The sequence below is a fragment of the Canis lupus genome, chromosome 17 (genome assembly GCF_003254725.2).
Source record: "Canis lupus dingo isolate Sandy chromosome 17, ASM325472v2, whole genome shotgun sequence".
Lineage (NCBI taxonomy): Eukaryota > Metazoa > Chordata > Mammalia > Carnivora > Canidae > Canis > Canis lupus.
In genome coordinates this window covers 39,912,127-39,928,921 of record NC_064259.1, presented here as the reverse complement: position 1 = coordinate 39,928,921, position 16,795 = coordinate 39,912,127, and the positions used below count along the sequence as shown (strand labels likewise).

Sequence of the window (16,795 nt, the reverse complement as noted above, 5' to 3'; positions counted from 1 at the left end):
CTGATGGTCACTTGGTTCTTCTCTGGGTTTCAGAGCCCACGGCTCGAAGAGAGCTTTCTGGAGCATGCACGTGTGCCCAGGTGGAGCCCTGGGACACTGTCACATGAGGGAAGAAGCTGTCATGTCCTGTCTTCTGCTGTCTCTTTCCTCCCTCTAAAGATTATGTTTTGTTTTCTTTTCAAATTAAAAAAAAAATTAATGTCCAGGAAAATTGACTGTTTTTGGTATATATTTTTATGAATTTTGTTTAAAGATTTTTATCTATTTTTAAAAAATATTTTACTTATTTATTCATGAGAAACACAGAGAGGGGGCAGAGACACAGGCAGAGGGAGAAGCAGGCTCCATGCAGGGAGCCAGATGCGGGACTTGATCCCGGGATTCCAGGATCATGCCCTGAGCCAAAGGCAGATGCTCAACCACTGAGCCACCCAGGTGTCCCAGATTTTTATCTATTTGAAAGAGAAAGAGCATGCACAGCATGTGTGAGCGTGGGGAGGGGCAGAGGGAGAGGGAGAGAGAGGATCCCAAGCAGACTCTGCTGAGTGCAGAGCCCAACTTGGGGGCTTGATCTCATGACCCTGAGATCAAGAGACAGACACTTAACTGGCTGAGCCACCCAGGTGCCTACTGTTTTATGAATTTTAACATATATAGACTCATAACCACCACTACAGTTGCAAATCCCTAAAAGCTCCTCATGCTACCCTTTTGGGGTTTGCCCTCCTATCCCTCTTTACACTGGCGACTGTTGCTCTAACACTCTTCCCAAAGATTTTTTGGCCATGTTATGGGCATCTTACCAGAATTGTCATTGCTCCCTACCGGTATAAGAGAACAACATGACCATCAAGTCCACTCTCTGGAAAGCCTCCCATCTTTCTTTGCACTTTATCCTGACTGCACTGTCCTCTGACACCTACCATCGCTCCTTCAGGATGGACAAGCCCGTGCTAACCTAGCCTCCCTCCTCCCCACCTGCCTCAGCCGTGTAGTCTACAGCATGACATTTTTTATCTCTTTCACCCCTGTTTTCCGGCTTAGAGTCAAAACACTTCTTTTAGCCCAGTGCTTCAAAACTATGTGTGATAAGACACAGATGAATTCTAAGTGTAAAGGAATGCTGTCAATAATAATAACCCTAAGCTGGAGATTGCCCAAGAAAGAAAAAGGAGTTGAAAAAAACGTACATAGGAAACTCTTGACAGTAGATTTGAGCCCATCTTTTATTTTTGAAGTCTTGGTACATCTTAAAAAAGCTAAGAGGCTTAATTTCATTCCTGAGGATCATTCGCAAACATCCTTGAGAACCCACACCTCATTCCTGTTGAACTGGTGTAGGATGGGGGTGGCTGTCGAGGTCTGTCTGGCCTCTCCTTGCTGGCATGCAAGAATTAGGACCAGACATACGATCCATCAGCCCACACACTGGAATGCCCTTGCCGGGCTTGCTTTGGGGAACATGCCCGTGTCCTTCTAGCAAAGGGTTTACCATCCACCTTGCTCAGACAAAAATCTGCTACCCCCGCCTGCCCAAGTCCTCCGAGCACTATAACAGCTTCACCTCACGAGAGACTTTTTCCATTAAATGAAGTGTGGACTTCACAGATTGTCCTGGGATAGGTTGCAGGTGCCTAAAATCCTGGTAAATTTTCAGAATCTTAGATAGTTTGGAGGCTTGAATGAACTCAGGGTATTTTTCAGCATACATCAAGTCTATAAAATGGGATTTGGGTATTTGGTTGTCGGTGCCAGAACTTGAAGTGATTGGTCCTTGTAGGAAGGGGACAGAAGTGGGTCTGTAGTTTTTTTTGTTTTTTTTGTTTTTGGTCTGTAGTTTTTTTATGGTTGGGGAAAAGCTGAGCTCTTAGAAAGGGGAGGTGCCTCTGGGTGGGTGGGGCTGGTCCTCTGAGCTCCAAGTCCTCCCTTGGGCCTGGAGGGTTGCCCTTCCTGCCCCTGGCAGCAGATGGTTCATGTCAGAGGAAGGGAATGACTTTGGTGAGCAGAGGATGACCGCCTGTGGTGGTGGTCTTAAGTCTGGGGAGCCAGGTCAACACGTGAAGCATGAGGCCATAACAAGAAGTCCCTTATGATACTCTTATGCAGATTGAGTCCATGTGAAAGGGTGAGAACAATTTTCCACACGGTGGACCAAGGGTTTGCAGCTCCGTAGCCAGGTTGGTGTCAAGACCTGGCCTGAGAGTAGGAGCCAGAGCTGGAAGGAGGGCTGGGCCTGGCTGCATCCTTCCAGGAACTCCAGCTCTGGTGGCCAGGCTGAGCTAGGAGTCAGGTGAGCAATCCCACATGGGAGACAGGGGTCTCACTAGGCAGGCCCTGCAATGCAGCAGTGATGGACCACAGCCCTGGTGGACTGCCCTCAGAAATAAGTTTGGGGCACCTGGGTGGCTCAGTGGTTGAGCGTCTGCCTTTAACTCAGGTCATGATCCCTGGGTCCTAGGATTGAATCCTCCCCGCCCCCCATCAGGCTCCCAGCAGGGAGCCTGCTTCTCCCTCTGCCTGTCTCTGCTTCTCTCTCTGTGTGTCTCATGAATAAGTAAATAAAATCTTAAAAAAAAAAAAAAAAGAAAAGAAAAGAAACAGAAGTTTGGAGATCAGAGCTGTGAGGTATCCCAAAGGTTGAGAGTTACTGGCCCATCAGAATTCCCTGGAGGCCCCCCTCACCCTTTTTTTTGAAAGTGCACACGCCTGACCCCTCTGCCTAGAATCTCTAGCTCAGGGGACCCAGGAACTTGTATTTATGTAAAGCTCCCCATTAGAAGTTGGTGCATAGCTAGGTTGAAAGCCTCTGCCTTGGGCAGTGGTGGGGTCTGCGGGCTCTTCTGTGGTTCCAGGCGGAAGCCAGCCCCCGCAGGAAGGTCAGAGAGCGGCAAAGTCTGGCACTGCCTTACCTCAATCGGGCTACCCCTTGTGAAATGCCAGATTCCCAAACCAGCGATTTTCATGTTTGCCTGGTCTCTGCAGATGTATTGTCTCCTCTCTTTCTAGCTAAACAAAATCATTTCAGTCCATGGGTCAAGCCTTCCCATTCTCTTTTGTTCTCACGGAAGACTTTCTGGTTTCTCCTTTAGAATGATATCTGGTGGCAATTTCTCTTGCCATGGGGGTGGCTTGCCTCCCTGGGCCCGTATGTACCTCAGTTGTGGTACTTCTCACTTTAATAGCAGTCAGCTTGTTTCTGGATCATTTTTTGAGTTCCTGGCACATAAGAACTTCCTAAGCAAATCTTATTAAATTGATGTTTTAATGAAAAGCATTTTAAACTCCCTTCCCTCTCTGCCACCATCCCCCCTGTTTATCAGAACTACTCCTCCACTTACACCCACGAAAGGCCTCCATAGATGGACCTGGAAGAAATCAGACCCAAGGCCAGCCCCAGCACGCTCCTGAGAACCACTAAGATAAACACAAAATGCACTCTCGCCGAATTCTGAGAAGGAAAGGCCCTCAAAGGTCATTAGGGTCCAGTGGCTCTCAACCTTGGCTGCACATTAGAATCATCTGGGGAGCTTTTAAAAAATGTTCGTGCCCAGCCCCCACCCCCTGAGATTTTGATTCCGTTGGTCTGGGGTGGGGCTCAAGCTTGCGTGGTATTTTCTTAAAGCTCCCCAGGGGCTTCTAATATGCAGCCAAGTTTGTAAACCACTGCCCTGGGCCAAAACTCCTCACAGAATATTTGAATGAAAGGATTAAAAAGATCCCTGCCTGCTGAGGTGATGGCCCCCCAGTAAGTCGGGGGCTAGTGGTAGAGTTACCAACGGTGCAATCCTGGCTTTCCTAACGCCCTTCCCTGCTCCAGTCCTAACCCTCTAAAATACCTGGCCTTGGACCTTCCCCTCTTTCCCAGGGACCAGAAGCAGACTCTGAGCAGAATCTTATTTTAAACCGATTAGTGGCACACATCAGGAGACATGGCATGTTGGGCTCTGAATTAAGATCTTCTTTTCCCAGGCCGTATATTTAACTTCATGTATAGTATTAATTTGCTAGGGCTGCTATAACAAAATGCCACAAACTGGGTGGCTGACACAACAGAAATGTTCTGTCTCCCAGTTCTGGAGACTAGGAGTCTGAAATCAAGGGCCAGTTCCCTGTGAAGGCCGTGAGGGGAGGCTCTGCTCCTGCCCCTCCGCTTGGCTCTCAGATGGCCACCTTCTCTCTGTGTCTCTTCACATTGTCTTCTCTCTGTGTGTATCTGTCTAAATTTCTCCCTTTTATAAGGTTACCAGTCTTACTGGATTGGGGCCCACCCTACTGATTTCATTTTCACTTCACTGATTCCCTCAGTGAAGACCCATCTAAGGTTACATTCTGAGGAATGGGGGTAGGGGGCATGGTAAAGACTTCAGTGTATCTTTTTGGAGACATAAACAGTTCAACTTATAACTATTATCATCCAAGCTTTCTACCTTAATTATATTTTTTAATGGGTAGAGCCACATACTTTTTTCTTTATACCCTCATATTGCTCAGAGCACAAAGCCCAGGGCTGGTTTATGATCAGCATTCAGCACTAACTTGTTGACATCCTGACGTCTCTTCCCCTGGTTCTGGGAACACTTGGAGGATTATGGTTTATGTTCAGGCTCCCCCGGAGATGGATAGAATTCCTCTAATTTCCTCACAGTGGCAGGAGCAGCTGCGAGCCTGAAAGGAGAGGTGAGCTATGAGGGGTGGGCCTCACCCACTCAAGATCAAGGCCAGAGTCTCATGCGGACGTTAAACATCAGTTTGAGTGGATGCATTTAGACTGGAGGACAGGACTTGTGTTGGGTGATGGTAGTGCTCCGGAATATACATACATTGTCATTGGTAAACAGGTTAGGGAGTGACAAACGAGTGAAGAGTGAAGCAGTGTTTCATTCCTATGGAAGTTACACATCAACTGCTTATTCTAGAAGCCCTTCTTCATTGGAGTCTACCACGGACAGAATTCAGGGAGGTTCCAAACACTTGGGTGGAAAAAAAATTATAGTTCATTCTCACCAACTGAAAATTTGCATTTCCTTCAGTTATGCATGGAGATAATGAACCATAGTGACATTAGCAGCACCTGTGACTACTACCAGTAGGAACTACAGAGATTTTTTTTCCAATACGTTAGAGTTCACATAGATGTCTCTAAGTATCGTTCACCTCATCACTACTTCAGAGTTAAGGTGGTTATGAAACTCACAGTTAGGTCTTACTTAATATGTTAACTAAACTAAATATTACCATAGCAAAAATTTTAAAATATTTTGATAACTACAATTTACTGTAATTGGCTTCTTTTGTAATGCTGTATATTTAATTTGTGCATTTAATGCCATTCTGTGGAAGATCTGCAGGCTTCCCCAGGCTCCCAAAGCAGGGGTAGGGATGGGGGTGGTATCTGTATCATTAAAGAGGTTAAGAAGCCTTGGTTTGTGTTTGTAATAACCCAATAACCCCTTCCTGTCCCCAGTGGGTAGGTAAATCCTATAAATGGAGATAATTCTAGATTGCAATCTTGATGATCACTGATTTAGTTGATATTTGTATCCTCTTTTTTTTTTTTTTTTTTTTTTTTGGCTCCTTGGGGCTAAGCGGAGCTTGTATGTGTGTGCATGTGCACTCACATGGATTTGAACTTGTCTTCTTTTCAAAGACAACAAGGATTAGGTAAACATTTTAGAACAAGCCCAGCTTTAAATATGCCCTCCAGTGCTGTTGGGTCCTGCTTGGGAAAGCTGCTCCCTGTCTCTGCCATTCTCTGCTGAGTGGGGCTTTTGGCAAAATAACCACTTACTCCTCCCAGAGCCCAATGCGCTGGGATGGGCTTTTCTTGGTCACTCTGGAAATGCAAAAGCATCACACCATTGCCTGAGCTGCCTATGCTGGACATCAAAGCTGGGCTCACAGAACCAGTTTCAGGTGGCCTGGGAAAATGTTGATGGTGTCGGCTTCCAGGTCCTGGCAGGTGTAAAAATGATTTGATCATCGATGATTAGATTTATGGGGGTTTTTGTGGGCTTTTGTTTTTTTTACTTTCCTTTTGAAATAATTAGACTAACAGTTATAAAAATAGTACCTAAGAGTCCTGGGATCTCTTCCTCAAGTGCCCCTAGTGGAGACATCTCTAGCTCTAGCTCAAGATCAAAACCAGGTCATTGACAATGGTTATGTTGCGGTTCCCGCTAACTGGTTACAGGCCTTAATCAATACTCACCATTTTTCTCATGCCTTCACTTATTCATGTGTTTGTATTAATTCTGTGCAGTTTCATCCCATGCGTGGGTTTATATGGCCACCACCACAATCATAGCACAGAACCATTCATAGAACATATTATTTTTTTTTAAAGATTTTATTTATTAGAGAGAGCATGTGAGAGAGCACGAGCCAGGGGAGGGCCAACAGGGAGGGAGAAACAGACTCCCCACTGAGCAGGGAAACTGACTCATGGCTCAATCCCAGGACTCTGGGACCATGACCTGAGTTGAAGGCAGAAACTTAAGTGACTGAGCCACTCAAGTGCCCCTGGAACATATTTTTTAAACTCAGTTGTGAGGCACACAATATAGTGATTTATTGCTGGTTTTGTTAATCAAAGCACTGGCCCATCAGCCTTGAGGCTGGAGGTAGTGATTTGATGCATCCCCAGGCCTGGATAGCATTTGGACCTCATGCCAGGTGTGTCTGCCATCTACAAGGTCCAGTCTAGACCCAGAGCCCATGCAGCAGGAGTCTCAGGGGGCAGTGGGGCTCGGGCTCTGTAGGCACAGCATTCTGTGGTCCAGGTTTGTGATTGGGGTGTCTCTCTGAGCTGAGGAGTGAGGGTAAAGCAAGAAAGAGTCAGGGAATAAGGGCAGTGTCCAACTCTTGAGGTTCCAGGGCCTCATGGGGTTGAGAGGACAGTTAGGGAATAAAGAGACACCCTGGTTAGGCCTGGGCAGACATGGTGAGGGTTGTAGAGAAAGGTCATATTTTGGTGGGCATGGAGGAACCTGGGGGCCTGGCTCGTCCTTCCTTGCTTCCCTGAGTTGACTGTGCTACTGGGCCTAGTTTCCAGATGCAAGATAAGAATCATAGTTGCGGGAGATCCCTGGGTGGCTCAGTGGTTTAGTGCCTGCCTTCCACCCAGGGCGTGTCCTGGAGTCCAGGATTGAGTCCTGCATCAGGCTCCTGCATGGAGCCTGCTTTTCCCTCTGCCTATGTCTCTGCCTCTCTCTCTCTGTGTCTCTCATGAATAAATAAATAAAATCTTTATAAAAAAAAAAAGAGTCATAGTTGCTCCACTGCCTGTGCTGTTGTAAGGTCTGATTACCATGGTATAAGGGAGGATAGTTGATAGAAATTCCAGCACACCCTCAAAACTAAGGTGGTAACTTTCTCCCAAAGCCATGTGTTTATTGTTTCTTTGGCACCTCTCCATTTACCAGGACATCTGTGGTTGGACATCTCCAACCACATAGGGTAACAATGCTTTACATATCTGGGTTTATGGTTTTAACCATTTGGGGATGCTGGTGCACATGTATCTGTTTTTATTTTTTTGTTTGCAGGTTTTTCCAGTTTCTTTGGTTAAGGTTTTCAGCTAACTACTTAACCTTTACAGTTAGAGATAACACTCTGCTCCATACCTGTAGTCACGCATCCCACCCTCCTTATCGTCTGGCTGATGCCAGCAACGTGGGGTTGTTGGATTACTAAAAGCTAGTACCTGGTACAAGACCAGCTCCCTTTAGCAAGTGTTGGGACACTAGGCTAAGATACAGAGCAGTTTGGGGAAGGATGGCCTGGTTAGGTAGGCCCCTAGTCCCTGTTGGGACTCCATGAACCCAAGTAGATATGGGGCCAGTGCTGCCAAGTATGAGCACCATCCACTGACTATCTGAGTGTAGGTAAGGTGTAGGAGCTACGGCCCTGGCCCAGGCAGGTTAGCAGAGGAGGATCTCAAACCCATTTGTAAATATACTTAAAAATTTTTTTAGATCTATTTATTTGAGAGAGAGAGAGAAAGAGTGCACGCATGCACGCACACACAAGCAGAAAGGGGGGGGGAGAGAATTTTAAGCAGACTCCGTGCTGAGCACAGAGCCTGACTCAGGGTTTGATCCCATGACTCTGAGATCATGACTGAGCTGAAATCAAGAGTTGGACGCTTAATTGACTGAGCCACCCAGGTGCCCCTGTAAAAATACTTCTGTGTTTTTTTTTTTTTATAAAGACTTTATTTATTTACTCATGAGAGACACAGAGAGAGAGAGAGAGAGGCAGAGACACAGGCAGAGAGAAACGCAGGCTCCATGCAGGGAGCCCAACGTGGGACCTGATCCTGGATCTCCAGGATCACGCCCTAGGCTGAAGGCAGGTGCTAAACCACTGAGCCACCCGGGCTGCCCTAAACATACTTTTTTTTTTTAAAAAAAGATTTTATTTATTTATTCATGAGAGACACACACACAGAGAGAGAGAGGCAGAGACACAGGCAGAGGGAGAAGCAGGCTCCATGCAGGGAGCCCGACATGGGATTCGATCCTGGGTCTCCAGGATCACACCCTGGGCTGAAGGCAGGCGCTCAACATCTGAGCCACTCGGGCTGCCTTAAACATACTTTTTGAAACAGCTTGTGGCAGGAGGCCAAGGTTGCCAACTATCCTGGGACAGAAATCGAATTGAGATAACATCCTGTCTCTTGTTTCCTTCACACACCTTACCCTGCCCATTCATATTAGTATCCTCCTCCAAAGATGCCATCACTTTGTGACTTCATTTTTGGGAAAGTGTCTTCATATGTACCGACTCTGAACTCCCCTGCCTGATTCTCCAGGCCTCTCATATCCTACTTCCTTTTTTTTTTTTTTTTAAGATTTTATTTATTTATTCATGAGAGAGACAGAGAGAGAGAGAGAGGCAGAGATACAGGTAGAGGGAGAAGCGGGCTCCATGCAGGGAACCCGTCATGGGACTCCATCCCGAGTCCCCAGGATCATGCCCTGGGCTGAAGGCGGCGCTAAACCACTGAGCCACCCAGGCTGCCTTCATATCTCACTTCTAATCAGTCCCAAATGAACTCTAGCTCCTCTCCACAATTAGCGTGCTTCTCCTTCCCTTTCGGATGCTATCCCACAACATTTGGTCCCTTTTTTTTTAATTTTATTTATTTATTCATGAGAGACACAGAGAGAGAGGCAGAGACACAGGCAGAGGGATAAACAGGCTCCATGCAGGGAACCTGACGTGGGACTCGATCCCGGGTCTCCAGGATCACGCCCTAGGCCGAAGGCGGCACTAAACTGCTGAGCCACTGGGGCTGCCCTTGGCCCCTTTTCTAACAGTATTGGCTTTGATGACCTGAAGTCCAGATTGGCCTGCTGTCACATTTCCTCCTATGTACCTCAAAGTCCAACACAGTTGGTTTGTACGTTACGTCATTGTATTGCTTTATGACATCTGTGGTTTTATCTGTATGGGATGAGTGAATCTCTAGTTGTTTCTGTGCTTCGGCTGTCTCCCTAACTAGGGGGAGGGCAGGGCCCCTATGCTGTAGTTTTGGTTTGCCCTGGGAACCCAGTGTGCATTCTCCATCCGTGCTTGCTGACAGAGGGATACAGCCAACTCCCATCATGAAGTGCCAGATGGCTCTGGTCTGGGTTCTTATTCCATTGGCTCTTCCAAAGGAGACTGGGATGTATAACTATAGGCTCCCTGTTTGGTAGTCGCTAGTCTGGAATGCAAAGGACTGGCAATCAGGATATTTTAGCAAATGGCTTGGTTCTACTTGAACATGAGATAGATAAACTCAGTTTGAGATAACTGTTAAAGATCAGAATTGAAAAAAAAGAACAGTATTTTCTTGTAATTAAAAGTTGAGGTAGCTGAAACCTTTCTGCACACTTGAGTCTAGTGCATGGCAAGGTAGATTTGAAAGGGGTAAGTATCTTGGAGGGAGAAAGATGAGGTTCCAAGGGCCAACCGACAGCTCACTAACTCTGTGGGAGGGCTCCCCCAGCCCAGCAAGTGGGGATGCTCCATATGGCCTTCCCTACAGTGTACACAAGAGCTAACTTTGCTGTCCTGTGCCATCTTAGGTTTGGGGCAGAGACCATGTGTTCCCTAGGTGGGCCTCATTTTCAGAAGCATCAAGCCTGGCATTTTGAACAAAGTGAGCAATCTCTGCCTATAGGATTAAGTCAGTTGGGGCAGGAGGGGACACGTCCTATATTTTCATCAAAAGAAAATTGAGCAATATGGAAAATAGAGATAAAAAAATTGTAAGGAACAAATAACCCTGCTCATAGTATAGAGTACCAAATCATGGGGCGTTCCTGGCTGCCATAATACTGCTCTAAGACAAGCCAGACTTTCCAGTTACTTTCAGTAGCTCCTTCTTGGTCATTTTTGCCACTGCCTCCCTGTTGCTATCCAAAGACTTCCCTTATTGTAAAGCGCTCCAGTTCTCTCTGATTTTTCTTGACCTCTCTGCTAATTTGAGCAGCTTCTCTCTCATACAAATCTTAGTACTGAACATCTCAAGAAAGAAAAACAGGGCCCAGGAACCTCACACAGAGTGGAGTTTTAAGAATTAGTTTTTCCTACCTGCTCAGGAAGCCAGCTTCCCAGTAGGTGTGAAAGGACTCTCTCTTCTCTCCCCGTAGTTGATTCCAGACTGGAGCCTTAGCAGGAGGATGGGCAGGCAGGCAGCCTGTGGGCAGAATTCCCTTGGGTCTTCCCAATGAAATATCTCAGAAAATGCACTCCTTGAAATTTTTGTTTGCACTTGGCCAGAAGAATAGCAAGGCGGTGGTTTTTCACACTTTGGGAAAGGATTGTGTCAGAATGATGCAGGGTGAGGGGTGGGGATTCTGTTTTAAAATGTAGATTCTGGGGATCCCTGGATGGCTCAGCGGTTTAGCGCCTGCCTTCAGCCCAGGGCATGATCCTGGAGTCCCGGGATCGAGTCCCACATTGGGCTCCCTGCATGGAGCCCGCTTCTCCCTCTGCCTGTGTCTCTGCCTCTGTGTGTGTGTGTGTGTGTGTGTGTGTGTGTGTGTGTGTGTGTGTCTCATGAATAAATAAATAAAATCTTAAGAAAAAATAAAATGTAGATTCCTGGACTTCACCCTTGGATGTTCTGATCCAGATAGGCCAGGACTAGGGATATCTAAGGATTCCTAGGGGGATTCTGACAACAGCCAGGCTTGGAAAGCTTACGAATGTATGCTCTGACTCATGGGGCCCTACAGGAGACTCATGAGAAGTTCTGCCCCTCTCAGGAACCTTCAGAGCTTCTGTTGTAGGTAAATATTGAGAGTGCCAGTCATCTCCATCTGATCCACAGGAAACAGCCATTCTTCTAGCTCAAAAATTGTTGGTAAACAACAGTTCCATATGCTGGGACTGGTAGAAAGACCCATGGGTCATAATGGAGCTCTCCTGTCTGCTAGCTTTGCAGCTTTGGCCAAGCCATGTGGCCTTTCAAGTCTCTATCTGTCATCTGTAGGAAGGGGATTGTGATATCACCTTTGCCTGATTATCATAAAGCGTGGAGATGACACACGTCAAGTGTCTATGTTGCTCAGTAACTGCTGTTTTTATCCTGTTGGAATAACCTTCCCCAACTCCCCCCACCCCACTTCTGGCTCTAAAACACATCCTTTGTTGGTGCTTGAGTCCTGCTGGCACCTTGGGGAGACTAGTTTCTTGGTCTTCACCACTCCTGTGGCTTCTGGACTGTCCAGTGAGATGGACAGTGCCATCCCTCAGGGCCTGTTTGAAACATCTCTTTGATGTTCCCTCCAGAAGGCAGATTTTAGTCCCCCACTGTGAGACCACCGTGGTACTTCCCACCTCAAGTCACATTCCGTGTATGTCCAGCTCAGTGCACCCAGTAGGGTGGTATGACAGGTACCAAATGACAATGTTCTGGTAATGAAGGGACATTCAGGTAACCATGAGCCCCCCCCCCCCCCCCCTTCACATTCTTTATTCGATCCATACTTCTTGTTCCCAACCTGCTTGGCACTTTCTTGCTCAGAGCCTCCGTTTTGTGTTCCCTTCACTAAGAACATGTTTTGCCATAACTGTGTGGCTCTGGTAATAGTAACCTCCACAATTCCCTGACCACTTCTTTCAAACTGCAATACCCATCCACCAGCCTTCTTTCTCTTCCTCCCCTGCTTTATCTGTCCTAACATCTACCACCATTTGGCCTCCTCCACCTTGAACAGTGCTGGGTACAGAGTAGGTGCTCAATAAACAATTTTTAAAAAATATTTTATTTATTTATTAGAGAAATAGAGAAAGAGCACAAGCAGGGGGAGCAGCAGGCAGAGGGAGAAGGAGAATCAGGCTCCCCCCTGAGCAAGGAGCCTGACATGAGGTTCGATACTAGGACTCTGGGATCATGACCTGAGTTGAAGGCAGATGCTTAAGTGACTGAGCCACCTAGGCACCCCCAGATAAATAATATTTAATAAATAAGTAGCAGCAGTATTTTAAAAGATTCAAACTCACCTACCACTCTCACACAAACCTTGTTTCCAGAGAAAAATTAAACTCATCACATAAATTGCCATTTTAAAAGGAGAATGAAGCGCAGCCCAGGTGGCTCAGTGGTTTAGGGCTGCCTTCAGCCCAGGACGTGATCCTGGAGACCTGGGATCCAGTCCCATGTCGGGCTCCCTGCAGGCTTCTCCCTCTGCCTGTGTCTCTGCCCCCCCCCCCCCCGCTGTGTATCTCATGAATAAATAAATAAAATCTTAAAAAAAAAATAAAAGAATGAAGCTAACAAGGCGATCTTCTTGGCGCCTTTTCCTGCTCAGTCTCAGCAGAGGGGAGCCTCACCCAGGTGCCTGATTGAAACGGTCCGCTCCGACATTGACACAAGCACGAACCTGCACTTGCAACAGCTGAGGTGCAGGGGGAGGAGGTGCCCCAACAGCAGTGAGGTGTTGGCTGACAGCCTGACAGTGAACATTGGAGGCAGGAGACAGAAACTAAAAAGGGGGCATCATCCAAGGATTTTGAGAAGCACTTTGGTGAGGGCATATTATTTTTAGTAAAGCACATGGTGCCCATTGACTGATCGTTGAAAGAATGACTTTGACTTATTAATAAAGATTATATTGAATCAAATATGCCTGTATATGAAGATAGGGGATTAGAAGGAGTCCTGTCAAGCCAGTTTTTAAAATAACAGCTTTTTTGAGATATAAATCCCATACCATAGAATTCATCCTTTTAAGGGTACAACTCAGTGGATTTTAGTATAGTCACAGAGTTGTGGGACCATTACCACTAAGTGTAGGATGTTTTCATCACCCTTCTTCCTTTCCCCCCCAGCCCTTGGCAACCATTAATCTGCATTCTTTCTCTGTGTTTTAACATTTCATATAAGTGGAATAATTTGATATGCATCATTGTGACTGACTTCCTTCACTTAGCATACTGTCTTCAAGGTTCATCCATGTAGTTATGTCAGTGCTTCATTCCTTTTTATGGCTGAATAATATTCCATTGTATGGATAGGCTGCATTTTGAACATTTGGGTCTTTCTTAGTGTTTGGCTACCACTGAGCTGTTTTGAAATGTAATGAAAGGCTTGATCGGAATGGACTTTACTGGCTCCTAAACCAAGGTGATGGGATTCCTGGGTGGCTCAGTGGTTAAGCATCTGCCTTCAGCTCAGGGTGTGATCCCGGGGTCCTGGGATTGAGTCCTGCATCATGCTCCCTGCAGGGAGCCTGCTTCTCCCTCTGCCTATGTCTCTGCCTCTCCCTCTCATGAATAAATAAATAAAATATTTAAAAAAATAAAAATAAAACCAAGGTGGTGTTGCCCATATGGATATGAGGATCCACAGTGGTACAGACATTTCATCTAGCTGGGTGTTGTCCACTCCAAAAGTAGACCTTCTCCACTTCAGTGGCCTTTCTGTGCTGGTGTACAGTGGGTAGGATGACCAGAGTGTTCCTCTCCTTCAACGTGTGAGTCAGATCTGAATTCATTAGCCTCCCCAGTGTCTTTCCATTTTCCATGCCTGCCCAGCTGGCTTCTTCACAGCCTCCTAATGAGCACCTCCAGCCTCCCCCAGCTTCTTGTGTGTTCTCCTTTGCTGGGCCAACGGATTCTGCAGCAGCCACTTTAGTTCCTAGTCTGGACCCTAGCTCTCTTCCTCGGGACCCTTAGATTAGACCAGCTGCTCAGGCCCTTTTGACATTACTGCCTCGAACTGTTACCTGTCTTTAAATGTGTGTTTTCTCGTTTCTACATGTGATTATTTTCTTCTTTGACGTTGTCGTCTTGCCTTTCGGCCTCAACCAAGCCATAACTATAGCATGGCACAGACAATGTCATGTAACGCCCCTGTCCCTGGGTGTGCCCAGAGCAACTCACAGTGGGCTCTCTGTGAATGCTGCCTGCTTTGGTGTCTGGGAGTTAGGAGCCCTTTGCCATGTAACTCGAGAGGTGGAAGGTATGAATGGAGGCACCTGCTCAGCTGTATAATGGTCTTTGGAGCAGGGATCGGGTTTAAATCATTTTGAATCCTGCTTTAATCTCTCATTGTGAATTCTTCAAAGTGCATGGCTGAACTAGCGGAAAAGTAACCTGAAGTTTGGTCAAAACTTGAACTGTGCTTTTTCTTTCTGACCATGTGTATCTATGTATATTTCACAGAATAACAGTTGGTACCCGGCCACCCTTCAGTGGAACTTTTGCTGACTCTCCTGTTCTCCTTACTCCTGGTCACAGACCTGAGCATTTGCAGTTTGGCTTGGGGTGGGGTGGGGTGTGACTTGAGATAATGAAATCCGGAACAATGAGGTGGGGCCCCATTCTTACTGGACTTATCATTCTCTGTTTTCCCAGTGGATCAGGTAATCTGACATTAGCAGGTAACTCAGATGAGTGTTTTCACTGCTTCTCAGTTGTCTGTATTCATTGTCTGCTGAGAGATATTCTTCTCTGCAGAGAAAGAAGAAAATTAAAATAGGAAGCTGGGAAGGCCAGGAAGAGAATCTGTAGGCCTGGTAAACAAACATTGGCCGTAATCTGAGCCAGGATATGGCAGTGTGACCAGGTACTTCTGACCACCTCAGCGCTGGCCCTCCACATTTTCGTGTTGGTTGGCTTGTCTCCCTGCCTCACTGTTATCAGACATGTTTATTAGGTCAGTCTTCTTTTCCCTTTCTTATTTGGCTATTGTTCCTGAAGAAAAAGAAGCAGATGGATCTCTTAGAATCAGAGTTAGAGACTGGAAGGGACAATGTCAACTTCCTTCTGATAAAATATTTAGTAGCTTTGATAAGAAGCCATCTCTTCCTCTTGGCTGTGATGAGAGGTGCTGTCAGCCTTTCCCCTTTATGGCAAGGGTACAAAATGGTGATATCTGTAGGGCTTATTAGGGTGGGTGGAAAGGCTGGCGGAGGCTGCCAAACTCAGAGGCACTAGGAGTAGGGTCTTCCTGACTGCTTCAGGTGTATCGTACCCTATTGTGGGGCCAAGACGCAACAACTGGATAGGAGGCTGTGATGTAGCAGTCTGAGTTTTAAGATCTCAGTCTTAAAGACAGTCTCCCATCCTGTCTTAAAGCACATAGTGGTAAGAAAGTGATACCTGGAAGCACCTGAGCCCACCAGTCCCTGCAGGTGGATGATTGCTCAGTACCTCCCTCCCCCGAATCTGCATGGTCAGGGGATATGGGGCTGGGCAATTTCTTCCCATGTTATACAGCTCCATTTGTGGGGTGATTTCCACCTTCCGTTAACCTATTATCTTCTCCATTCTGCTCCCAGAGTCCCCCATGGTAGGTCTCATTGTCTTCCATATCCTTGGCTATCAAGCCTTAGAGTAACTGGTCCTTTTGTGGCTGTGCCCTTCTTACCTTTACACACCCTGGCAAAAGTAACAACTTTCTATAAGTTACATGTTCCAAAATATATGTTTACCATATATTTTTTTTTAAAAATTTGAAGTCCAAAGTCAATATCCATCACATTATATAAAAAAGGAAAAACATTGATAATCCACTCACCTAACAAACCTGTTCTCCTTTGAATGTTTCCTTTGTCTTTATTCTGATGAGTCCATATTAATAGTTATACTCAAGAGTATATACACAGGATTTTGGTGGTTTCTCCATTCACAGTACAACAGTTTGCCCCACAGTCCTAGGAAGGCTGAAGAACACAAACATCTTGTGGTCACAATAAGCATTGGGATGACGGCACCTCATTCTATGGAACAGATAGAGAATAATTTATTAACCAGTGATACTAACTAGTTCTGACTGGACAGATCAGTGATGTTGTGGTCCCCTATCCCTGTGCCCATCTCAGCCTCCTGTGGCCAGACCTTGGTAGGAGGGGAAGTCTATGGAAGGTAGCAGCACATTCTGGTGTCCCAGGAACATCTCCACGTGTAGGACCATGAGCTCTTTAGACCGGGAAGGAATAACTTTTTTAACTGTTTTAATCTTTCAGAAGAAAAAAGAAAACAGTGCCCTTTTTACATACTTTCTAGATTTTCCTGTGTTTCATATTAGCTGGTTACTGTTTTGGCTTCCTTTCATGGTAGTAAACACTGTTTTGTTTAGCAGTTTCCTTCCCCCTCAAATACCATCACTGATCAATTCTGCCTTTGCCTAAGTCACACATTCACGGGTCTCTCCTTCCACCTCTCACCCTTCAATTCACTCCATTTATTGAGCTCCTGCTATGCACTAAAGATTCCAGAAGGGGTTGTGGTGGGGAGGGGGGATGTAGGAGGGCAGTGGGTGCTGGAATCCCAACATCTAGATGCTTCCACCTAC

The 16,795-nt window shown here is 46.3% G+C and overlaps 1 protein-coding gene and 1 long non-coding RNA gene across 2 annotated transcripts in view; one reads left to right on the top strand and one right to left on the bottom strand.

Annotated features, from left to right (window-relative positions):
• The window catches only part of TCF7L1 (transcription factor 7 like 1), a gene marked incomplete at its 5' end in the record, with an annotated part of 159,748 nt that overhangs the window by 25,289 nt on the left and 117,664 nt on the right, over window positions 1-16,795 (top strand). The window lies entirely within an intron of this gene.
• Window positions 5,687-16,192, bottom strand: LOC112664307 (uncharacterized). Its single transcript, XR_007403343.1, has 3 exons — window positions 16,019-16,192; window positions 10,582-14,949; window positions 5,687-9,709 (listed from the first exon to the last, which is right to left on the bottom strand). It is a non-coding gene; the product is annotated as an uncharacterized LOC112664307 (long non-coding RNA).